The sequence below is a fragment of the Protopterus annectens genome, chromosome 5.part1 (assembly GCF_019279795.1).
Source record: "Protopterus annectens isolate FY-2018-M chromosome 5.part1, PAN1.0, whole genome shotgun sequence".
NCBI classification, from domain to species: Eukaryota; Metazoa; Chordata; order Ceratodontiformes; family Protopteridae; genus Protopterus; species Protopterus annectens.
Window position 1 is genome coordinate 335521636 of NC_056736.1, and position 27199 is coordinate 335548834.

At 40.1% G+C, this 27199-nt stretch overlaps 1 protein-coding gene across 1 annotated transcript in view; it reads right to left on the reverse strand.

Annotated features, from left to right (window-relative positions):
• Positions 1-21159, reverse strand: part of LRRC51 (leucine rich repeat containing 51) — a 369001-nt gene extending 347842 nt beyond the window's left edge. The window contains exon 1 of the mRNA XM_044073019.1: positions 21093-21159. The gene's annotated coding sequence lies outside the window, so the exon portion shown is untranslated. The remainder of the gene's footprint in view (positions 1-21092) is intronic.
• Positions 21160-27199: the final 6040 nt, after the last annotated feature.

A 27199-nucleotide genomic window follows, 5' to 3' on the forward strand; every position in this document is an offset into this window, starting at 1 on the left:
GTCTGACTATTAGAGAGTATAGGAGTGTGTATTGCTGTTGTTTTAGAGAATAGTTAAAATGGTAATTGTACAGTTTTTCAAAGGAGGTGAGGAGGTAGGCAGAGGTGAGGGCAGTTCAAAGTAAAGCTATGAGTATTAACTTGGTTATATTAGTTTTTATTACTATAGGCATCTTGTTGAGATTATATATAAGAAGTTTAAGGAGTTGCGTCTGAAATTAAGAAAAAAAGGAGGTAATGGATAAGGAGAGTGTAGAGAGGAGGAAACTAAAACTTAGATAAAAGAAAAAGGATATGGTAAATTACTCTAAGGAGTGGCTTATTGTAACTGATAGATAAAAAGTAGGGGTGTGGCTAATTTTGTGTAGAGGTTGGTGTTTGAGATTGGTTGGATGGGAGAGAGGGTGTGGTTAAGGAAGTATAATATTTTATTTATTCTACTTACAGTCCTTTCCATTAACCACAATTAAGTGTGCAAAATTGGTAGTTTGTCTCTGTTCTTCTATGACACATATGCATGAAATTTAGATCTTGCAAGTAAGAGGACTCACCACTTATTTGTCCTGTACCCTGATGTAGATCCATATAAAACTACAGCTGTAGTTTTTTTTTTTTCCATGCAACTGCTGAGGTAATACACCGGTTTCAAAAGGATTAGCATGAGTAGTGCTCACATCTGTAACACAATATTTTCCTAGAGCTTACCTGTTAGTCAACACCCCACTAGCAGTTGTTATGAATGTTGGACAATTTGTGTACCACCTATTCGTCCATTCCGGACAGTCAGTAAATCAGTCTTTAAACCATCCAGGCATGTCCAAAGCACAGTTTCAGGTATACTCTCCAGTCCAGCTGGTGAATCTGGGACTCTTGAGGCAATGTTACAATTGCCTTATGTACACAGACAACCCTCTCCTCCTTCCAACAAACACAAATATATGTGAGCGATGCAACTATACAGCCAAACTGGAGGCCGGACTCTCTCAACCCAAGACTGGCACAGTCAGTCAGGAGGAGAAGGAAACCACTTGCACCACACAACCAGTCTCACATAGACAAATCGCATCAGCAAACAAGACACATAAACTCACAAAAACATACTCGGAGGCTCTAAATAAAAATCTGCCAAAGCAACAGAGACCTCCAAAGCAGACATCCAAGCAACCGCTACCCCACAACTTTCATGTATCACATACTTCACAAAGTCAGTGTGCCATGCAGTCGCAGCCCCCAAGGCTAAATAACACACCTAATACACTAGTAATTGGAGACTCTATATTGTCAGGCACACTGACATCCCACTCACCAGACTGAACAAGGAGAAGGTCACTGTAAGCTGCCTGTCGGGTGCCAGGATCTGCCACATAACACAAGCACTCAGGTCACTCCACAGCAGGTACAAATATGACTCTGTCATTGTCCATGTTGGTGTGAATGACCCGAGATGTACCTCACTGGACTACATGAAAAGAGACGTAGAGGAGCTCTCTGATCATGTAGCCCAGGCCGGTATGACCCTGACCCTGAGTAGCATCTTGCCCTCACCATGAATGATGCCACAGTATAAAGACAAAATGATCGATTTTAACAATTGGCTAAGCTATTGGTGTCATTCAAAGGGGATCCAGTGTCTGTCAGCCTGGGATGACATGCGCGACAAGCCATGTTGCTTTGCCAGGGATGGCTTGCACCTGTCACCCTTAGGCTTTCGAATACTGGCTAAGGCTCTTGCCACCCCCATAGTGCCTTTTTTAGGCAAGGCTCAAAAGACAAACCCACCTCCATAGACAATACCAGAAACAAAAAAACTAAGGGTAATGCTACTCAACGCCAGAAGTCTAAACCTCAAGATGCACGCACTCGAGGCACTACTCAGCATGGAGAAAATCGATATCTGTGCAGTAACAGAAACCTAGTTCAAGGCTCCAGAGAGCACCCCAGCACTACCAGGATTCAACTCATAACATTCTTTTCGGCCCCAGAACTTGGACCGAAATACTAAAGGCGGGGGAGTATCCATTTTCATCAAGGATACCCGCACCTCCAGGTTAGTGGCACTGCATGAGGAAGCGGAGACCATCCATGTGCAACTAACAGTAGGTAAAACTGCTTTTCAGTTTGTAGCCTACTACAGATCACCCACCTTGTCTCAGGACCCCCACTTGGCATTCCTGAGAACATTAGAGAATATGAAGGTCTCACCAAATACCATGATACTGGGGGATTTCAACTACCCAAACATTGACTGGGAAAACTACTCAAGTCCCAACTCTTTTGCCCAATGGTTCCTGGAGTTTATAAACTCAAATGCCATGGAACAACTGGTCACCACTCCCACAAGAGGGGACAACATATTGGACTTGGTCATCACCAACATGGGGGCTAAATGTTCCACACCAGGGGTAAACCCCTCGTTGGTAAGATCAGACCATAAACTAATCACAGTGGACATCCACATCCCGACCCCACCCCCAGCCAAGGAAACCACTGTGAAAAATTTCTCAAAAGCAAACTTCACACTTCTCAAGACCGAGGTGGAAAGTTTCAAAGCCCCCGGGTTAATGGAAAATGCTACCCAAACTGCAGACTCCTTTACAAATGCACTCTATGAGCACCTACAGGAATGCATGGATCGTGCCATCCCAAGTAAAACCAAGACTCACTCCTCCAAAAACAGGAGACCAGTCTGGTGGACCCCGGCCATAAATAAGCTATACAACAGAAGGAGGAAACTATTACATGATAAGGCAAAATCCCAAAAAGGGAAGGCATCCCTGATCAGTACCAGCAAGAAACTTCGATCCCTCATAAAATCATCAAAGGCTAGCTTTGAAAGAAAAATCACCAAAGACACTAAGGATAATCACAAGGCGTTCTTTAGCTACGTTAAGAATCTGGGTGGCAACTATCAGATATGCTCTGAGCTGGTGCAAAATGACAGAAAATACACTAAACCCACTGACACTGCCAACATCCTGGCGGACAGGTTCAGTGCAAACTTTACCCCCCTTCCCCCCCAAAAGGGCCAGTTTATATCCCAGAAGAATGCAGTCCGCCAAGCATCACAGACAAACAGGTGAAAGCAGCCCTCTCCAAAGTAAAAAACACAGCATCAATGGGACCGGATGGTATCCCAGGCTGCGTCTTACACAAGCTCCAAAATGAACTAAACCCTCACATAAATTCACTGTTCCAACTCAGCCTTACCACAGGCTATGTACCCAAAGAATGGCGTACAGCAACAGTGATCCCGCTCCACAAAGGTGGCGCCACAACGGATCCCAGGAACTATCGCCCTATAAGCCTGACTAGCCTGGTCTGCAAAGCAATGGAGCGCATCATCATGGATCTCATAAACAAAGACAATGGGAACCTCCAAACACTGCTCCCTACCCAATTTTGCTTTGTTAAAGGCAGATCTTGCCTCTTAAACCTAGTTGAATTCTTCGAAACAGTTACCAACGCCATAGATGAGGGAAAGGTAGTCCACACAGCCTACCTGGACCTCGCAAAGGCCTTCGACACAATACCCCACTCTGACATCATAAATAAGCTTATCAGCTTAAATATTAACCCATATGTCATAAGATGGGTTGCAAACTGGCTCAGGGATAGAACTCACATGGTCAGAGTCGCGGGTGCCATGTCCGACTCTAAACCAGTTACAAGTGGCGTCCCACAGGGCTCAGTCCTGGGACCCCTCTTGTTCGGTATATACTTCTCTGAGGTACAGGCAAACACAGGAGGACTGTGGCTTACCAAGTTCGCAGATGATTGCAAACTGGGAGCCATAATTGACTCTCCGGCTGACACAAGCACCCTCCAGAAGGGCCTTATGGAGACTGATACCTTGTGTCAGAACCATGGCCTCAAGCTAAATGCCAAAAAGTGCATAGTCATCCCCTTTGGGAAAAACAAAGTGCCCACAAACTACCACATAGGAGGTAATCCACTAAGTACGGAAGAAGTAATTAGGGATCTGGGGACCCAAGTAGATAGTAACCTCTCCTTTGACAATCACATTGCCAAAGTGGTTAGAAAAACCTTTTATATAGCTCACCTAATAACAAAAGGGTTCACATCTAGATCAAGAGAGGTCATTGTGCCCCTCTACTCATCGCTCATCAGGCCCATAATTGAGTACAATGCCCCATTTGGGATGTACCTTACCCGACACCTGCAACAGCTGGAGATATCTCAAAAATACCTCACCAAGAGGATCGTGGGCCTCAAACAGATGCTCTATGCAGCTCGACTAAAGAAACTCTAGCTCTACTCGGTTGCTTACCGCCTACTCAGAGGCAATCTCTGCCTGACGTACAAGGCCATGTCTAACCCGGAATTGTTGGACATGCTCCACCTCAAGAAAACCAAATTCATTAGAGCTACACGCTCCAGGGATTTAAACCTTAGCACAACAATAAATAGGACATGCAGGAGGGATAGATTCATATCCCAAAGGCTTCCCTCGCTCTGGAATAGAATCCCAGTTCATGTTAGGCAGAGCCCCTCGCTGACCCTCTTCACGAGAAATCTTGATGAGTGGATGGGAAATCGTAAATTTACTCCTGGGATCACTTCTATGGCCCTGCTGGACAGAGACTCAGGAATCTAGGCTAAAAGGGAGGCGAAAGCCAACACATTCTGGCTAGGCTTATAAATGCCCTAGGGCAGATAGCCTAGTACCTACCTATGAACAATGCAAACAAGAAACAATATGGAATGTAAACTGCTTTAATACATCTCACTGCTTGGTAGGCTAAGAAGGAACTCTACGGAGGCAATAACACAATTCAGTTATTTTTTCTATTACTTGGCTATAATATTATACAATTTAAAGTCATATTTAAATCAAAATGTAAAAATGGACATTCAAAAACAGTGGAGGTTAAAGTCATTAAACAATCACAGGCATTAATGTTATAGACTTTTTGTTCTTCAGAATTTGCATATGTTATTAACAAATCCTCTTAATTTCTAACCTTTCTAATTGAATACTTTCAGTATTTCAAAACATTCCTTGATTTAGGGCATTTTCTATGACTTTTGATAAAAGAGGTTGAAAACAGTGAAACTAGTGTTTAGAATTATGAGAGATTTAGCAAGTACAATGTGGCCAAAGTCAAAATGCATGATTGTTAACATCTAAGTACTGCAGTCAGCATTTGCTGTCCAAATGCATTTCTCATTTTTGGTCACTGAGAAGACCTTCGGATAAAGCAGCCCCATGTCCTTCCATTATGGAACCTTTTCATTTTCCTAGTTAAACTGTAACTGTCACTGGGTCATGATTCCATCTTATTACACAATGTCTGTAATTCTACTGACATCTTGTTATGTCACTTTTTGTAGTTTGCATGTCTTTTAAACACATACTTTGACTTCTGATTTCTTTGATAAGAAAATTAGGAGCAAAATTCAGTAAAGGACACCCAACAGTATTAGGAACACCAGACTCAAACTGACAAACCTTTTACCCGTACATTTAATCATTTTCTCACCAAAAGAATCTTCCCATCTCCCTTTAAGCATGGTATACTTCACCCCTTCCAGATATTTCTTGGATTCATGTCCATTTGTTTATGGCTCCTACTGCAATTACCATTTTGCAAATCTATCCCACTGAAAAACACTTTTAGTGAATGTTAAACCCAGACTTTTTTTTTTTTGGAGAACAAGACCCCAGCACTTGTCAGAAGAGATCCCCACACCCTACCTGCTTCTATATACCAATTCCAAGGTCGCACAACAGTGGAGAAAAATGAAACCTCAATGACCGATGAAAGTAGTTTTAAGCTTGTCTGATTCACACAAACAACACTAGCACCAATAGCTGCTTTCTGCATGATTACAGGACTTTTTAAGAAACTAGTCTGTAAACAATTTAATTATCTCAACAATAAGTATGGACTTATCTCTGTTATACAACATGGTTGTCAAGAGAAATTCAATACCAGAATAGTTCTGTGTACCATCACTGACACTATCTACAATAATATGAACAATATTCTTTTTAAAGCAAGAGTATTCATCAATATGACATGAGCATTTGAAACAGAGCATCATCCGCTCCCTTTAAAAGAATTACAAAAGCTAAACTTTCAGTTCAAATTATATTACCTTGTTAAAAAGCTACCTCGCAAATAGAACATATCAAGTGGATGTTTAATAAACTTTGTGAAATATTGGAACTTTACAGTATGAGGTACTGCAAGGGTCAGTAATGATACTTTTGTTATTCTCAATTTTTGTTACGGGCCTTAACAAAGTCTGGGTGTTAAGCCATTGTTATGTATATTTACAATATTCTCCTACCACACACAAACCACTCCTTTTTCTTGTTAAAGTCCAACATACAATCAGCCTTCACCTGCTTATTGCATTGGACACAAAAAAACAAACAATTAACTTGAAAATGTTATAATAATGTTTTCTGGCACATCAAAAAGATTAACTGATGTAGACTACATAACACCCATGTATCCCTTGGGCAATTTTATTTCCCATACTACAGAGCAAAGATACCTGAGCTAAATACTGGACCCTACCTTATCTTTCAAAGTTCTCACTGAAATATTTATTTGACATTTGTTGACCAGGAAGGTCTGATTGAGCTAGTGCCCTTTTTCAGTGGAGGCCCAGGTAGAAAAGCTCCACAGAAGTGCAAAATTGCACTGTTACAATTCATAATATTACAGAGAAAAATATACAATGTGTGTCAAGTTAAATATACAAGAAGACTTATACAACTGAGACATCAGAAAAGGGAAATTACTCACACACATAGAGACAAATTGCAATTACATTAAATGCACTACTGCATGCAAGCACAGAGAAAAATACAATTAGGTGTAGATGTAAACGCATAGAGAAAAATTACAGTTAGAATAAATGCATTATTGCAGGCAAGCACAGAGAAAAAATACAATTAGGTTTAGATGTACACAGTCAAGTAAGTTATTAGGTACAAAAGTATGAGAAAAAGTTGGAGTAGTTATATTTTGTCATGGCAGGTAGGACAAGTAACAGCACTGTGCAGGCTAGGTTTGGAGGTTAAGGGAATAATAGTTAAATATTATAACTAAGTGAATATTGAGAGTAATATGGAGGTTACAGTAGATAATAGCAAAGTGACAGCACAGGATAGATAGGTTAGGAGTGAGAAGTGGATTACATAGGGTGGTTTGTATTAGACTTTCTACAGTGACAGGTCCAGGCCTTAAGCAGATGTTGTTTTAGTTCTTTTTTAATTCATGTGCATGGGCTATGTTTCTGGTGTGCAAGGGTTGCTTGTTCCAGGCTAAGGTAGGTGTGTAGCTATAGAGACTTTGGCCAAAGGAGTTTTGAGATTTGTAGATTTCCAGCAGTTGTTGGTCTGAGCTTCTGAGAGTTCTGGAAGGGGTATAGCATGTGATAAGTGGGGTGATAGAAGGACAGGTGGAGGGTCTGTTTAGGACGGAATTAATGATAGGGAGCTGGGAGAAAAAAAGTTGGTGGGGGAACTCTAGCCAGTTTAATAGTTTGAGGGATTTGCAGTGGTGTGGCTTTCAGGTGTGGTTAGTAGCAAATCTCACTACTTTATTATGGGTGGATTCCAGTTTCGTTATGAGAAAGGCTTGTAGGTTATTAGCGTTTGTGAACTGTAGAGAAGACTAGGAAGAAGGAAGACATGGGCAAGAGTAAGTCTAGAGTCTTTTGTGAGAAATTTGTTATTTCTGTGTAGTAAACCAGGTTTTTGATGTGTTTTCTTATTGCAGTGGTGGACATGGAGGTCAGATTTGAGTTGGTCATCTATGACAACTCCAAGCAGTTTAGTGTGTGTTTCCGCATTAATGACAGTGTTGTCAAGGGATGTAATGGAGAAGGTAGGTTTGAGATGTATGAGAGATTCTGGTAGGAAAAGAAGAAGCTTAGTCTTTTTAAGATTTAGGATGAGTTGGTTATTGAAGAGCCGTTTTTCAATAGAGTTAAAGGAGTTTTGGGTGAGGACATGAAGGTCTGAATGGGATCTGAGGTACTGATGACTGTGGAGTCATCAGCATATTGTATAAGAGAAGAGAACGGACAGGAAGAATGTAAGTAATTAGTGAAGATACTGAATAGTAGGGGACCAAGAATTGACCCTTGAGAAACCCCTGTTTTGATGGGGAGAAAGGGTGACATAGAGGAGAGCCATTTAACTGATTGCTGTCTGGTAGTGAGATAGCTAGAGAATCAAGAAATTGTAGTACTGGATACGATGAGGTCAGAGAGTTTGGAGAGTAACATAGGATGACAGACAGTACTGAATGCTTTAGAGAGGTCAAGAAAGAGACATGAAGTAAGTTTGTTATTATCTCCATCAAGGGAAATTGAGTTTGTGAAGGAGATAAGTGCAGTAGTAGTGCTGTGGTTAGGATGGAAGCCATGTTGTGTGTTTGTAATTAGGCTTTGTTGTACAGTTGTACAAAGAACCTTACCAATTATATCAGTGCTACAAGCTAACTCACCTACTCCACTGTCTTATGCAACTATCCCTAAACAAAAACACCCAACTACCTAAGTTAGAATATTACATCACCATTATCACTCAACATTCCTTCCAAAACTCACATCCTGAAAATTGCAATTAACAAAATCTATCACTTTGCTCTTCTTGCTAGTTCTTCCATCCACCCCTGTAAATTGCTAGAAAACACCAACTGGCTACCAGTACTTGTTTATTTATTATTTGGTAACTGGCTAGGTGGACTTGTCCAAATACGCTTTTCAGCCATATCATTTCATATCTGCACCAGTACAGTCACTTTCATCTTAAGCATCCTTATCTTCAAAACTCCCAAACTGCAGTAAGGGCCTTCTTTACACTCAAAACTGTTAAATAAGCCACAAAACTATCCCCTGAGAAATGCAGATGGAAAACACTCTAAAGACCCACTTTTGCAACAGCAAAGCGGGAAACACCATTTTCCTAAGACAGGCCCTGTTAACATGGAATCACTTAACAAAACATATACGCTACCTGGAAATATTAAATTCATTTAAAACCAAACTAAAAGAACATCTTTTTTAAGAAAATATTTGCAAGTGTTTCAGAAACAATGGTTAATGAAATAACTACAATGCATGCTGTCAAGTTCACCTTAAAATTAATTTCTCTGGTGATGCATATAATGTAGAATTTCTATCTAAATAAGAGTTTAAATTATGATCAATTATTGTTTTGTAGTATTTACATAACCCATTCATCAGCCTAGCATATAACCTTCCCATTTGTATATTTTATATATAATGCTAACATTTAACTCAGTTTGTATTGTATTATTTTGCATCTTCTACTAAAATGTACACTGTATTGATCTTTTCTGTAGCGTACACTGCATTGTTCCTTTCTGCAATGTTTTCATTTATTTATAAGCTCTTGCTATATTCGGTACTTTTCTGTTATCCGGGCAACAGCTTTAACGAGGTAGCACGCGCACACAGTGATCGCTCAGCTGTTAGCTGTGAAGTACTGTGATTTTTTTTCTTTTCTTGTCTCGCTCTCACTGCCTTCAGTTGATGATTTCTTACAGAATACTGCATTATAGAAGTAGACTGAGTTTTGCGAATGGGCTTTTACTGTGAAATCAATAGTTATTAATAATTACTAGGTTATGGGCAATAACTTAATTCAGTAACATTCAGAGCATGTATGCAATATCATACGTCATATGGAAGCAAACTACTACATTGCTATAAGATAAACTCTGTGACAGATGCTAATCATACCTGGTGGGAAGACACTGCAAAATTAACTAATTAAATAACTAAAATCAATACAATCGCAACCCATTCCTACTACAGCTTTTTGTACAATCTTATTACTACCACTGAGATGCTTTTCTTGTTGAAGCAGTCGGTTTACACCGGCTTTCTTCCCATGAAGCTTGTGTGCTATCTACTTTTGATTGTAGCTCCTAGTTTAGGGTGGTGGCCATGGTCTTCTTGCACAGAAATGTAAACTTTTGGAATAACTCTTGACTTCATTCAGTAAACGGTGATGTTTGTTGAAGCATTTGGGTTTTTGTTTGAGTTTTGCTGTTACGACTTGCTTGTCACTTGCAAGGTACCAGCATTTATGTCCGTTACTTTGTCTTGTATCTTATTGTAAACGTCCGTGGATGAAAATTTTAACTGAATACTATGCCGTACATTTTTGGCTATAGTTGGTTGCATTACAGTTTTCTTGTCCAAGTTTTATTTATTTTCTAAAGCAGGTTAATAACAGTGCTATTGGTGATTGTGCATGTGTGTAGTTCTCATTCTTTGGTCTTCTGTGGAGGGATGAAAAATACTTAGAAATGAAAAGAAAAATGGTGTTTGCCAATAAAATTATTTGCTGATTAAAAGCTGTTCATTCCAGAAACATCTCTTCATCATTTGGCAATTCCCAGACAGTAAAATACACGAAGCGCGGGAAATAAGAACAGTAAATGTGACAGGAAAATAAATGTACGTCAGTCAGATCAACATCAGCAGCAGTGCGATCTTTGCCAGCATATGCTAACATTCCAAGTGATTACTACAGCTGTTGCCCCGATAACGGAAAAGTACCTCATATTCTACATGTTGCTTTTTACTGTTGTCTTCTTGCTCATATGATATCAAGTCATGACTGAAAATAGATCAGTTAAGTAAATAAATAAAATAAATAAATACAGTGGCAGTTATATAAAGCAGAGTATAAACTGATGAATGATGTTGCCTTGTCAAGAGGAACTTTAATATACTAAATGAGTGAGTACATCACAAGTCTGCTAAAAGCATTATGATTGGTAGTAGCAGTTTAACTAAAAGTAGAGTTACCATAGATTAAATATCACCTTCAGTCTATCATGTTAGAAGTCAAATGAACTGCAGATAAGTTACTGCTCAGTATTAGAAACATATACACAAATTGTGGAGTGATGTAAGGAGTGGTAATAATGGTTCATATTATGAGAATAAATAGATAACAGCTGCACTGCTAGACCAAAGCAGCTTAAGGAGTACTGATTCAGCAATGCTACAGACATTAAAAAGTTGCAGACTTCCCGTTCTTTCATTCATTCAGTCAGTCATTCTCTGACATCTGTTTTATCCTATTCTTGGTCATAAGAGAGGTGCAGCCTAGCTTGGCATTGCACTCATTGCCTGTAAGACACAGAACTAATGCAAAATGGGGTGCCAGTCCATTCCAAAATGAGTGCGCAGAGACAAACACATACACAGTCACTTGTACTGAAATACTACATGCACAACTAAAGGCAATTTAGAAACCTGCCATTTCACCTAACAATACGACAACAAGAGCACTTGGCAAAAAAGCATGCAGACTTTACAAAGAAGGAACCCTTGCCAGTATCCAAACCAGTGAATCAAGAGCATAGAAGTTGCAATCCTAACCACAGTACTACTGCACTGCCCAAGTTCCTCTTAATCAGAAAATTAAATTATAGTTTAACCACAATTTCTGAGATGTGTGCCAACTGTATACCAATGTACATATATTATCCTGCAAACTTTATCCTCCATACTGCATGTTTCTGGACAGGATACCTTTTCATTACTGAAATTACATGCTTAAACAAATAAAACTTTTAGCCAACTAGGCATTCTGAGACCAAAGCCATCATTTAATACAATCCAAAATATAATAAAATAAAACAGTGGTAATCATCCCAAGGCTTTTTAAACACACACACATATGTATGTATACATATATAGATATATATATATATATATATATATATATATATATATATATACATATGTATGTATGTATATATACATATATTTACATATACATATATTTATATATGTATATATATATATACATATATATATATATATATGTATATATATATATATATATATATATATATATGTATATATATATATATATATATATATATATATATATATATATATATATATATATATATATATATTGCAAAACATGTATATAATAAAGATGGAACCACAACCATAATATTATGTTCTTACTTTTGGTACTGTCTATACCCAAAGAAAACACATATATGTTAGATTACAACAGACTATTTGCTTAAGTCACAGTAAACATCACCATTTTGATTTACTAGTGAGATTCAACATGTATTCTAGGCCCGCATTTCATTGCTCACCCTAAAAAAAGTCATATGTGCACCCCAGAATCAAAACGATTACTCAGGTTTTGGCTTATCGAATCTAATATATTAGGTAAAAAGCATCACGTACTGCTATTACTGAAAAACTGTAACTACTGAGAATACTACACTGCTGAAACATACTAAATTAATATATAGGTTCATAGGTAGGTACTAGGCTATTGGCCCAAGGGCCTACGTAAGCCTAGCCAGCAAGGTGCCAGGTGTATTTCCTATTTCCCATCCACTCATCAAGATTTTTCTTGAAGAGTGCTAATGAAGAACTTTGCTTGACATAGATGGGTAGCTTGTTCCAGAGTATAGGAAGTCTCTGGGACAGGAATCTATTCCTCCAGCGTGTCCTGTTTATTGTGGTGACAAGGTTTAGGTCCCTAGAGCATGTAGCTTAGAGGGATTGGGATTTCTTTAAGTGTAGCATGTCCAACAGCTCTGGGTTTGACATAGCTTTACATGTTAGGCAGAGATCACCTCGGAGTAGTCGATATGCTACGGAGTAAAGCTGGAGTTTTTTGAGGCGGTCAGTGTAGGGCATTTGTTTGAGGCCAGTAATCCTCTTTGTGAGGTGCTGCAGATGTCTTGTGAGATACATTCCAAAAGGGGAGCTGTACTCTATAATGGGTCTAATGAGTGACAAGTAGAGGAGAACAATGACCTCTTTTTTCCTGGATGAGAACCCTTTTATGATGAGGTGTGCCACATAGAAGGACTTTCTGACTACTGTGGCGATGTGACTATCAAAGGAGAGACTACTGTCCACCTGGGTCCCAAGGCCTCTTATCATGTATTCGGTGTTAAGTGGATTGCTGCCTATGTGGTAGTTCATGGGTACAGAGTTTTTACCAAAGGGGATGACACTGCACTTTTTGGCACTGAGCTTGAGGCCATGGCTCTGACACCAGGCATCTGTCTCAGTGAGGCCCTTCTGTAGGATGTCCACATCATTTGGGGACTTGACTATGGCTCCTAGTTTGCAGTCATCTGCGAACTTCATCAGCCAGAGGCCTTCTGTGTTAGCCTGTACTTCAGAGAAGTAGATACCAAACAGGAGAGGTCCCAGGACGGAACCCTGTGGCACTCCACTTGTCACTGCCTTGAGGTCAGATTTGGAGTCTGCAACTTTTACAGTGTGGGTTCTGTCAGTGAGCCAGTTGGCAACCCATCTTGTGACGTAGGGATTTATACCTAGTTTAGTGAGTTTAGCTATAATTCCAGAATGGGGGATGGTGTCGAAAGCCTTGGCGAGGTCAAGATAGGCTGTGTGAGCCACCTTACCCTCATCCACGGCTTTAGTAACTGCCTCAAAGAAGTCAATCAGGTTCAGGAGACATGATCTGCCTTTCACAAAGCCGAACTGGGTGGGATCCAGAGTTTGGAGGTTACCAATGTCTTTGTTTATGAATTCCATGATGATACATTCCATGGCCTTGCAGACCAGGCTCATCAGGCTAATAGGCCGATAGTTCCCGGTATCAGTGGTGGCTTCCCCTTTGTGGAATGGGATAACTGTTGCTGTGCGCCATTCAGTGGGCACAAAGCCTGATGTGAGGCTATTATTGAACATGGTGCTTAAGTGGGGAGCCAATTTGTTCTGAAGTTCATGTAAAACGCAGCCTGGGATGTTGTCCGGTCCCATCAATGCTGTGTTTTTGGCTTTAGAGAGTGCAGCTTTTACCTGCGTAGTTGTGATTACAGGGACTCTGCATTCTTCCTGTATATTTAAAACAAATGTCTTTCATCACCACTGTGAGGACTTTGCCCCTTCACTTCATCTCTAAATCTCTAGCCCCATCTCAAAATATACTATCTCCAATGTCACACAACCTCAGAATAAAAGGAAAATTTGTTTTTCATAAATTATCAGCTTTTTCCTTTACTTTGAGTTGGTGTGACCTTAGAATTACTATATTTAGAGAACAAGATTTGGGGGACAAAGTCACTACTGGCCAGTAAACAGGGTGCAGCACCCCTGAAAAACCATAGTATATTTACACGTTAGGTAAATCTATCTGGCTCTATCCATCTCTGTTTGCCAAAATTCCTACATAAACTGGCAGCTGGTGAATAGGGTTACAGCTGTGAGCTGTAGTTTATGTGGTACAGGGTTTGATTCCCTCATCCATCATTTGTATGTGACTTTGAGCATGCCACTAAACCAGACAATGCTTGGGGCAACTGGGCTAGGCTCCTCAATGGTTCTGTGGGCTGTATGCCTAGTAACTGTGTATGAATTTTAATCAGTTCTCAACTGCTCAAAACAGCAACTATAGAATCAAACCCCAGCCCTCATATTACACACATCTCACAACTCTAAATGCTACCACTACATTAACTCTGATCCTGCAGACTAACAAATATCATAAATGTGAGAAACAAACTAGATCAATAAATCAAACTAGATCAATAAACAACATTAATAAATATAAATTACTATCTCACAAATGGGTCCACTACTTAATTTCGAAAGATCACAATCTCGAGATTCAGAATATCAAACCCAGAATCTCGAGGTTTTGAAATCTCGAAATTAAGAAGTAAAAAAAAAAAAATGACAACTGTTAAAACCATGTTTTTGCAGGTGGGCAAGCCCCTCTGCACCCACCACACCCCCTGCAACCTAAATATACTAACTCCGAGATCGCTGTACAATGAAAAGAACAGTAATGTACATTGCAATACAGTACAGAATGGGAACATTACTGTTCTCTTCACTGTAGCGTGATCTCGCTATTAGTATATTTAAGTTGCAGAGGGTGTGGGGGCTGCATGAGGGCTTGCCCCCCTGCAAACACATGGTTTTAGCAGTTGTCATGCTTTTTTTTGCTTTTGTTCTTTCTTACTTTCAAAATTTCACAACTTGAGATTCTGGGTTTTATATTCTGAATCTCTAGATTGTGATCTTTCGAAATTAAGAAGTGGACCCCTCACAAACACACAGTTTTTAAACTGAACACAACTCTATGACTGTAGTCTGGACACCATCATATGAAGTACTCCTTAATATGGACAGAGGCCTATTTATAACAGCAATCTTTATCAAATTAACTGATGCTTTTGATTTGATAGACCACTCCATTGTCATAGCCCATCTGCTGGAACTAGACACAAGTCAGAAAGCAACCTTCTGGATCCACAACTACATCTGAGAAATATTATTCTGACAAAGTTGACACATCTACTTCTTCTAACCACCCTTAATCAAAGTGGTTTCTCAGGGACCAGTCCTGGTATTATTACTTTTCTCCATCTTTATCAACAAACGTCTCTATAACATACCTAAGCTCTCAGTCTTATTTATTACATTTGTTGACCACGAAAATCCGACAGGACACAGGTCCCTTTTCGGCGGAGGCCTGGGGAGAAAAGCTCCACAATAAAAACAGCAATTAAAAAATAAAACAACAATTTAAAAAAACCAGTCTACAGTCTTGATGTACGCCGATGGCATAGTACTGTCCCACTCCATCGACTCGCTACCTACTATTCACCACCACCCACAATCCCACTTCAACAAATTTACGGTCTAGATGTCGAAGAAAAAAAAAAAACTACTGCTGAACCCTTGCAAACCAAAATCCATGCCTTTGGCAAAAATCCTAGACTCAAAAAACTCACCAGCTACTTGTATATCAGATTTACAGACAATACACATATTGAAAACATCTCTTCCTTTAAACACATAGGAATTTGTCCATACTTATCTGTCATCTTTTAAGTCCAACTAAACAAAACTAGTATAAAATAAATTACTCCTATTCTGGGCCAGACAAATATTCCAGGTTCTGTCCAATGTAACAAGATTAGCCATAGGTAAACACAGTTTTATGTCACAACTTAAATATGGCCTACCACTTATTGTTACTGCTTCAAAAATGAATGAAAAAAACAATTCAAACTCTTTCTAACAAAATCTGCTGACTTACAACTCTTACCCCAAGAGAAGGGCATCACTGTTCCACTACAGCAAAAGCCAAATGGCTTCCAGTCTATCACACACATAGCTATTATTGGTCTCCCACTTACATAAACTCCTGCACTCAAATTTCTTTAGCCCATTAGCTGCCAAGCTCTACTCCAAAATACCTGTAGCTGATGGAATGCTAGGGAATGAGTGAGTCAGGAAATAGTTTTATAAGAAAGCAGAGCAGGAGTATCTGGTGTATTTAGAGAAAGAAGTAAGAGTAATCTTGTTTTATAACGAATCTGGGGATTTTGTTATGGTTGAGTAAAGGAGTTTGGTGGTCTAAGTGTTGCAGCAGTTTTCTGAGTAATTGCATTGGGCCTGCTTGGATATGTAGTTTTTGAATTCCCTCTGTAAGTGTTGAAATAATAGTTTTGATTTTTATCTGTTCTGGTATGGCTTCACAGATTTTTGGAGCAAGCAGTCAGAATGCGTGATTGGTGCATTTCAGATCAGTTACTGGAGTTTGTGGTGTGGGAGTGAAAGCAGATAGGAATCTTAGGTTATATGGTGGAAGAGAGTCAATAGCTGATCTACGCTTACAAGGGAAATGCAGTTAGCACAATGCACTTTTCATTACTTGCTAACTGGGGATATGGTGACATTAACATGCATCTATGGTAATTGTACGGTAAAATGTGCACATTTCAACACTTGTAACTACTATTGGCTCCCTGTGGGCCCTACTTCAACAGTAGTTTCTACACTCATGTAGCTAGTCAATGCCCTGATTAAAATTCCCAAATATTATCAATGTAGTATCTAAGAATACATCCAAAATGCATCTGATAAATAAATATTTCTGAGGTTCTCCAGTGCTATTTAATAAGTGCATTTCCTGACATTAATTTATTGTGTTGTGAAAGGATAAACAAACTATCCTGCAGTTATATGGATTAAGGAGAAAGAAAACTGATCTGAGAGACTTTGAACAGCAACAGCAGTCTTTCTTGTCTTTTTTTCAGCTTCTCCAATTAGGGGTCACCACAGTAGATCAGTGGTCTGCAGACTGGCAGTGAAGTTTTTATGGTGTTGGGTTGCCAGCCCGGTGCCCAACCTTCACAGAGGACACACACACACACACACACACACACACACACACACGCACCTACTGCATGTCTTTAAAACTCATTCGACTGCAGGGAGGACATGCAGACTCCACAAAGAAGGTGCTCCAGCTGAGAAGTGAACCGGAGAACCTCTTGCTGTGAGGCAACAAAGCTAACTGCTGCACCACCAAGTGAGTCTTTCTTGTATATATTGAAAAAAAAATGTTTTATTTTCCTAGACAGTATTTTGGAGCAAGCGGAATAACTAGAATAAACATTTATCTGACAATTTAAATCATTTAAATATTGAAATTAGAGATAGACACCAAAAATAAAAATGTAAATTAACTAACTTATTGGTGATTGTTTGCACAGGTGTAAGTGGTGATAACTTGACTGACATCCGGAATGATCTGTCAGTTAAATGTTTGGATTGTTTTTTAAATTGTTCTTCTAATCTAATTCTTTATTTTTTTTTTTTGAAAGTTAAGGAATAAAACAAATGAAAACTCTAATGGGCATTACTGACTTAATATCTGTGAAACAGAACAACACATAGACATTACATCTATCTAGGAGGCTATAACACCCCCTGCTTTCCACAGTTTTAAGTACCTTGCAGTCCTTTTGGGGGGTACAGGGGGCATAAGTCCCCAGATGGACATTAAGTTTTTTTTAAAAAAAATCTTATTAAGAACATTTAGAATAAAAGAAACATTTACATCTTAAAAAAATAAGAGTTCTGTCATTTATGTCACACCAGGGGCAGAGCTTGCTACTGCCATACTGGTGTGTCCTAACATAAATAATTTCCAACTTTTCTATGTTACAATAGAAGTTAAAAAAAAAAGGTGGAGTAGCTACACTCTAATCTGACCAGCTCTCCCCCCAGCCCAACAGCTAGTCCTGATTTCTGCCCTGCTGAAATACTTGTAGCAACCTGTAACCTAAATCAACACAAAAAAATTGCCATTGCAGCAATCTATATAGCCCCGGGTAAAAACATTCCCATACTCAAGCAGTTTCTTTCTTGGGTTTCTATATCCATTCCCAATGAAACCATCATCTTTGGGGATACAAATATTGTCTGGAACCTTGTTAATACTGCCACCCCTAGCTACTCTATAAACATTTATGGCTTTTCTCAGCTGATCACCTCATCCACGCACTGGCAAAAAAATTCCCAGAACGGCTTGGTCACTAACTGGATATTAGTATCCAACTCCCAGTGCTATCATAACCTTTCTACCCTACCTAACTCCGTTAGTGACCACCTCCCTCCCTCAGTAGTAAGACAATCTCCAAATCTTAAGAGCCACCAATACAGACAATCTCATAACCTTAAAAACTACAACCCGTCTCCCTAAACAAATTACTGTCCACTGTAAACTGGTCATTCCTACACAAATTACCCCTTGATGAGGCTGTCCAAAGCTTCAAAAATATATTCCTAGAAACCCTAAACACCCTGCCTCCCAGTAGAAAAATTAGGCTAAAATGTAATTATGCACCTATGGCTAAACCAGGCACCTTGTTCACTTATGAACAATAGAGACAGTGCCTGAACAGCATGGAAAAAAGCATAACAACTTAGCTTTCCACCTGAACTTATATAAACAGCTTCATAACCAGACAAAAAAAAAAGCAGGTAGTACTGGACAAAAAACATTTCTATCAAAAATCTCTGAGGAACCCACATTCCAACCCAAAGAAATTCTGACACTCAATAAACAAATTACTATCTCCAGACAACCCCCTCTTCACTAAACCCCCTCCCTAACAAACCTCCTAGCGAAACTGCAACTCTGCTTAACTTCTTCATCAAAATAATAGAAAACCTTACTAAACCAGAAACTCTCGATATTAAGACCCCACCTCCCACCTCATCTCTTCCCTCATTCTCCCTAGCACCAGTACCAACTTCCTTCACCAGATCACTTCTTAACAAACTCAAACATGTACCCAGATCCGTAGCATACCTTGTATCTATACTTATCAGTTTATCCATCCAAGAAAATACAGTACCGGATATCTTGAAAAATTCTTCATAATACCCCTCCACAAAGGAGGAAATTCTACAGAACCCTCAAATTACAGGCCTATTGCCATATTATCCCCCTTATCCAAGGTACTGGAAAAATGTATACACAGACAAATACTACACCATCTCTTACAGGCAAACCTAATTACACCCACACAGCATGGTTTCCGAAGCCTCGCACAGTACTACCACTGCCCTCCTATCTTTCACACACATTGCCCAAGCCAGAGATAATGACAAACTTGTAGCAGCTCTATTACTCGACCTACCGAAAGCATTTGATACTGTTTCCCATCCCATCCTCCTAAACAAACTTTCCAACCTACAACTCTGTACCTCCACTACCTCCTGGTTTAACAGCTACCTCTCAAACAGATATCAGTCCGTCAGATGGCAAAAATCCTTCTCCCCTTTCCATCTTATTAAGACCGGGGTTCCCCAGGGCTCTATCCTGGGCTCCCTACTTTCTAATATATTTACAAATAATCTCCATGTCTCCTCTCCCCCACTTCTGCGCGAAACGAACTGGTGAGGCCCTCAACTACAATATCGCCTGATTTTAATTAGAAAAATTCTTTACACTGATTATGTAACACGCCATTCAAATGTGGAACAGTTATAAACATTGACTTTTTAAGACTCAAAATTAGGAGCATTTCTCTTAATGGAGTCACTTGAGAGGTATTAGTAACAATAATGGGTTTTCTACCCATTACCTTTAGTTTTGCCCCTGTTTATTGCGCAAAGTTGAGAGCTGGGGCCGAGATGATATACAGCAGTTTCTAGATGTTGAACAACTGTAGTAATGTTCTGAGAGCTACACAAAAACACTGGTGCAGTCAAGTGCATACCTCTCAACTGTCCACATTTTTGCCTCTTATTTTTTGTCTGCTCCTCATAAAATCTGACAAATCACAGAGGACTGAAGTCACTAAATAAAGGCAAACATTTGAGCTTCAGCCTTCACATCTTTCAGAAAATGTATGCTAACTATATCTCTCAACTGTACAATTTTTGCAGAATGTCCAGATTTTCGCATCATATGTTTGGTCTGTTTCCTCATAAAAATTTGTGGTTTTCTGGATTTTTGTAGTATATCAGGGAGGACTGAATTCACTAAATAATGACAGGCATTTGAGTTTCAGACGTCATATCCTTCAGAAAATGCATAATAATACAAGACCTTTTATTCTAGCAACTTTCTAAATCTATACGAGCAATATTTCAAATGTGTCCTTATTTTGGGGGGGCTTTGTCCCGCCATTATTTTTGGCTTTGTCCACATTTTTGCGCTAAGAGGTTGAGAGCTGTGATTACTAACACAAATCCTGTTATTCAAGCAACTTTTTTAAGTTTATAACTGCAACATTTAAAACTCGTCCCTATGTTCGGGCCTTTGTACCCCCCATTATTTTAGGTTTTTGTCCAGATTTCTTGGGGTAAGAGGTTGAAAGATATGGTCCAGTGTTCTTCATTACCGTCAGTTATGTAAACGAATAACATGACATTAACCGGCGAAAGTTAGACCACAGAAAAAAATGCTAACAGTAATATTTTTTCAAAAATATGCAGCAATTTATCATTCATTCACTCAACGAGCAGAGTGCGTGACACACACTATGCATTTTACAGGCTCAGCGATTCACGTGCCTTCTTCGGGATAAGAAACAAGACACAGCAGTAAAAATCCCTGCGAATACCAGAAAAAGTTGTAGATTCCATCCAAACAACATCCACTAAGTCTTAAAATAATTTACTGACAGAAACCGAATTACTAGACAGTCCCTAAAAACTTGACAGCCAAAATCAAACATAATAAATGGTGGTCTTCCTCTAATATAAGAGTACAAAAGTAAAAACTCAGATAGACCTTACCAAAGTGTCACGATCCTGCCGCTTTCCCACTTTTCATAATCTTAATATTTCTATGGTAACAGTCTACCTGACAGATGCATTCTGGGAAATGCAGTTCGTATTATTAGCGCAGACTTGCCAAATTGCAACTTTCTTTTCTGAACTGTATACCGTAATAAGTAATGTTTCTCATTATGATTTTTTTAACATTCAGTGTTCTTCGCTGCTCCATACCGAAAGAAACCCTTAGCAAATGATACTGCATTGTATTAATTAATAAAAAAAAAAAAAACGTTTTTGTAACTGAAGCATAGCTCCCAACCTTCCATCTCCAAACTGAGGAACACCAGCCCTCATAATGTGGAACAAAAGGGCAAAATGTGGAACACATACTAATGGCTTACTAACAACTTCAACTAGGAAGGCCATAGGATGGTTAAAATATGTTGGTTTTACTTATAAAGAAGATATTTTAAGGAATTAATATGATTCATTTCTATTAACCATGGATTTCACTAAAAAAAAATTCCTAACACTGAATGTGTGACAAAGTCTTTCAGTGTGGAACATTGAGGAACTTTGAGGAGCATGAACTTTTTAAGACCCCAAATGAGGTACATTCCTCGTAATGAGGTACACTTGAGAGGTATGCTGTGAAGAAACAATTACATGCTGACATTCCCAATTGAAGTTGTTAATAAGTACCCCAAGTTTTGGCCTTTTGCTCCAAATTTGTGAAAGGTATTAAGTAAAATGTCGAGAGTATAATTAAATCGTCTTTTCCTTCGTGGTTTTACTTTAATAACTGACGCGCGTGCATGTGACTGTGTGCATCTGTCTGTTCATCATCGTCTTCTTTCGGCTGTTCCCGTTAGGGGTCGCAACAGCGGATCACCTGTTTCCATTTCTTCCTGTCCTCTGCATCTTGCTCTGTCACACCAACCACCTGCATGTTCTCTCTCACCACATCCATAAACCTTATCTTAGGCCTTCCTCTTTTCCTGTTACCTGGTAGCTTCATCCTTAGCATCTTTTTCCCAATATACTCAGCATCCCTCCTCAGCATCAACCAACCAACCAACCAAACCAACGTAATCTTGCCTATCTGGCTTTGTCTCCAAACCTTCCAACCTGGGCTGACCCTCTAATATACTTATTCCTAATCCTGTCCATCCTCGTCACACCCAGTGCAAATCTTAACATCTTTAACTCTGCCACATCCAGCTCAAACTCCTCCCTTTTTGTCAATGCCACTGTTGCCAGCCCATATAACATAGCTGGTCTCACTACCCTCTTGTGGACCTTCCCTTTCACTCTTACAGGTACTCGTCCATCACAAATCACTCTTGACACTCTTCTCCACTCAGTCCATCCTGCCTGTACTCTCTTCTTCACCTCTCTTCCACACTCACTGTTACTCTGAACTATTGACCCCAAGTATTTAAACTCATCCACCTTCGCCACCTCTACCCCTTACATCCTGACCATTCCTCTATCCTCCCTCTCATTCACACACATATATTCTGTCTTAGTCCTGCTGACCTTCATTCCTCTTCTCTCTAGAGCATATCTCCATCTCTCCAGGGTCTCCTCTACCTGTTCCCTACTCTCACTACAGATCACAATGTCATCTGCAAACATCATAGTCCACGGGGACTCCTGTCTGATCTCGTCTGTCAACCTGTCCATCACCATTGCAAATAAGAAAGGGTTCAGAGCTGATCCTTGATGTAACCCCACCTCCACCTTAAACGCATCCGTCACTACCACCGCAGACCTCACCGCTGTCACACTACCCTTGTACATATCCTGTACCACTCTTACATACTTCTCTGACACTCCTGACTTCCTCATACAATACCGCAACTCCTCTCTAGGCACCCTGTCACATGCTTTCTCTAAGTCTACAAAAACACAATGCAACTCCTTCTGACTTTCTCTGTACGTCTCCATCAACACTCTCAGAGCAAACATCGCTTCTGTGGTGCTCTTTCCCGGCATGAAACCATACTGCTGATCACTAATCATCATGTCCCTTCTTAACCTAGCTTCCAATACTCTTTCCCATAACTTCATGCTGTGACTGATCAATTTAATCCCTCTGTAGTTACTACAGCTCTGCACATCACCCGTATTCTTAAAAATCAGTACCAAAACACTTTTTCTCCATTCTTCAGGCATCCTCTCACTTTCCAAGATTTCATTAAACAATCTGGTTAAAAACTCCACTGCCATTTCACCTAAACACCTCCATGCTTCCACAGGTATGTCATCTGGGCCAAAAGCCTTTCCATTCTTCATTCTCTTCATAGCTATCCTTACTTCCTCCTTGCTAATCCATTGTACTTCATGATTCACTATCCCTACATCATCCTACCTTCTCTCCCTCTCATTCTCTTCATTCATCAACCCCTCAAAGTACTCTTTCCATCTCCTCAACACACTCTCCTCACTTGTGAATATGTTTCCCTCATTATCCTTTATCACCTTTACCTGCTGCACATCTTTCCTAGCTCGGTCCCTCTGTCTAGCCAATCGGTACAGGTCCTTTTCTCCCCCCTTAGTGTCCAACCTTTCATACAACTCTTTATATGCCTTATCCTTAGCCTTCGCCACCTCTCTCTTTGCCATGCACCTCATCTCCTTATACTCCTGTCTACTTTCTTCATCTCTCTGACAATCCCACTTCTTCTTTGCCAACCTCTTTGTCTGTATACTCTCCTGTACTTCCTCATTCCACCACCATGTCTCCTTGTCATCCTTCCTCTGTCTGTTACATGAAAATAATAATGCTCTGTTGCTTAGTTACCGAACCAGTAAATACATTATTAAAATTATTAGTTTTACACACCGTTATTTTCTGTGTGCATGCTTTACTAGAAGTATTGTGTACCTCATCCAAAATAATATGAGTAGTAGTTATAGCTCTCAAATCAATTAGGGACAAATTTAAACAGAATCAGGGACAAATCCAGAAATAATCAGGGACATTTTTAAAATATTAATAATAATATTAAGAGACTAGATGGCTTAGTGGTTAAGGTCTTTGCCTCCCATGTACAAGGTTCGATCCTGGCCTCTGACCAATGCCTGTTTGGAGTTTGCATGCTCTCTCTGTGTCTCAGTGGGGCTTCTCCCATGTCCGAAAAACATGCTGAGTGTTTCTGTCTCAAACTCACCAGTGAATGGAGCTATGGGCAGCAGCACAGACTCTACATGGTGCCCTATAAGGGGATAATTTGTACAGACCAACCGCTTAGGGCATCTACTGTGGTGCTCAGTATCCTCAAGATAGATAGGAGAACACAGATCACAGACTGTGTGACAGGGCTAGCCACTCGGTGTAAAATATGGCTCTAGGTGATTTGGTCATGTTGGCTAATGTCGCCAGAAATGAAATGAGCATGGGTAGTTACCAGTGATAAGTGGGTTGAGGACCAGGCCTACTCATGTATGTGCTAGTGTGTGCCCACCATAAAGCAGGTTACTGGCTGGCTGGTGTCTAGTTGCCCAGCCTGGGTTACCTGGGATAGCTCTGTTGAGCAAAAGCGGGACGTAAAACCAACCAACCTGAACTGAGAATTGCTACACTTAATGCAGGTTCACTGATAGGACGGAGCTTGGGAGTGGATGACATGATGATACGGAGGAAGCTGGACATCCTATTTATCCAGGAGATGAGATGCAAGGGCAGTGCAGCAAAGCCACTTGGCTTGGGATCCTGAGTCTACTACTCAGTTGGAGGGCAGGCTAGAAATGGTGCCAGAATTGTGGCTAGAAATGGTGTAGGAATTGTGGCTATAAATGGTGTAGGAATTGTGGTGAGAGAGAGGCTTCAAAAGGCAGTAAGGGATATCATCAGAATTAATGACAGATTCATAGCAGTCAGACTCCAGTGTAATGATAGGGCAGTATTCATAATCTCAGTCTATGCCCCACAGGTTTGTGATAGTGAAGAACACAGTGCATTCAGACAGCAGTTGCAGGACAATGGGTGACTTAAATGTGCATATCAGGACAGACAGAACAGGATATGAGGACTGTCTGGGTCCACATGGGTGGGGCAATAAGAATAAAGGAGAAGCCATTCTAGACTTCTGTCTGGCAAATGACTTGAGAGTAGCCGGCACATGGTTCAGAAAGAGAGACAGTCACAAGATCACATACAAGAGCAGTCAACATGCAACTCAGGTAGACTTCCTCCTAGTAAGGAAAAGGCACTGGGGCAGAATCCATGATTGCAAAGTCATCCCCAGTGAAACAGTCAGCCCACAGCATAAACCACTAGTTGCCACAATCAGGCTATGTACAAGGACCCAATGACTCAAGTACGGACAATGTTTGGCCTCACAGAGGGGTTGCCAGTGGGTGGGTGTGCATCAGGGTTCAGCTATGAGCCCACTGCTGTTCATACTGTACACACATTAGCAAACAGGTTGGAGGGGACAGATCAATAAAGCTGCTGTATGCAGATGATGTGGCAGTACAGGCAGACTCTGAGGTAGAACTTCAGCCAAGGATAGGAAAATGGAATGCAAATCTGAAGGCACATGGGATGAAACTAAGCACAGATAAGATGGTGGTAATGGCAGCAAATTGGGGAAATCAGAAGAAGCTGAGAATAGAGATAGAAGGGAAGATAGTGGAACATGTAAACAGCTTCAAGTATCTGGAAGGAGTAGTTGAGGAGAAGGGTAGTTTGAATGAAGAGGTCAAAGCTAGAATCAGAGAGGCTGCAGCCAACTGGCATGGAGTATCAGGTGTAATCTATGACAGAAGAATGCCAAAGAAGCTGAAAAGTAAGGTGTACAAGACAGTGGTGTAATCAGTACTACTGTATGGTACAGAAAACTGGGCAGTAAAGGCAGAACAGTTGAAGAAGCTAGAGGTGATGGAAATGAAGTGCCTGTGAAAGGTGATAGGATGCACACTGTGGGACAGACAAAGAAATAAGGACCTAAGAGCAGAAGCCAAAGTAGCTTCAATTGCAGAAAAGATCAAAGAGAACAGATTACGGTGGCTTGGGCACGTGCAGAAAAGCAAAAGACAATCTGGTGAGGAAGATTTGGGACAGATAGGAAGAAGGTAAGAGGAAGCAAGGAGGTCGATGGATTGTGTGAAAGAAGATCTGTGACAGTCAGGCATGAGTGTTGAAGAAGGCAGGAGTGTGGCACTGAATCGAGAGAGTTGGCGACAGTTAACACAATACCCCGACCCATGTAGAAAAATGGGAAAAGGGGGCTGATGATGATGATGATGATAATGATTTTTGAAATATTAATACTATTAAGTTAAGTCTTTAACAGAGTAAGAGAATGTGGCCTGATTTACATTTTTTGAAGTAAAATAATTTAATATTTCTAATTTAAGTCATTATTTACTAAGTGTAATTCAACGCCTTTTCTCCAGCATCTCCAGTTTTAGAATGGGTTAAAAGGGACAGAGCTGAAATCGGGGACATCCTTGAAATCAGGGACATTTGAGAGGTATGGCAGGAGCGACACAAGCTTTAAAAGATTTAACTCAATGAAAAGTGAATGGTGGGTGCAGTAATCTCTACTTTTTGTTGAGATGGGCATCATCATTTGTTTAATCTGTTTCTGAGCACAGCCTTGTGTGGATACAAAGATAACTTTCTGGAGAGTTAGATTCAGGTTCTAATATTTCACTTTTTGTACACCGACTAGCACAAGCTGTACTTAGCACTGCTCTGTCTCCATCTTACTTTCTCCTGTCCCTCTTCCTGGAGGCAGAAGATCAAAGCAGTCACCATACAAGTGCTATTGACTGGGACAGTTGTTATAATAATAAATGTGTCAGATACCTCCTTGATTTCAGAATTTCAGAGGTTTTTTTTTTCATTTTCTGATACCCAATGTATAGTACTCAGGACTGTGGCTGAGTTAAAGCCTATCCTGGTACCCAGGATTCATTTTGGATGGGGTACCAGGTCCTTACAGGGTACAAAGACACACACACACACACACACACACACACACACACACACACACACACACACACACACACACACACACACTGTAACATTGATTATATGCATGCATGAGCAGTATAGAGAATTACCATCTTAACTTACCAGGCTGTTTTTGTGACTTGAGGGAACTAGAGCA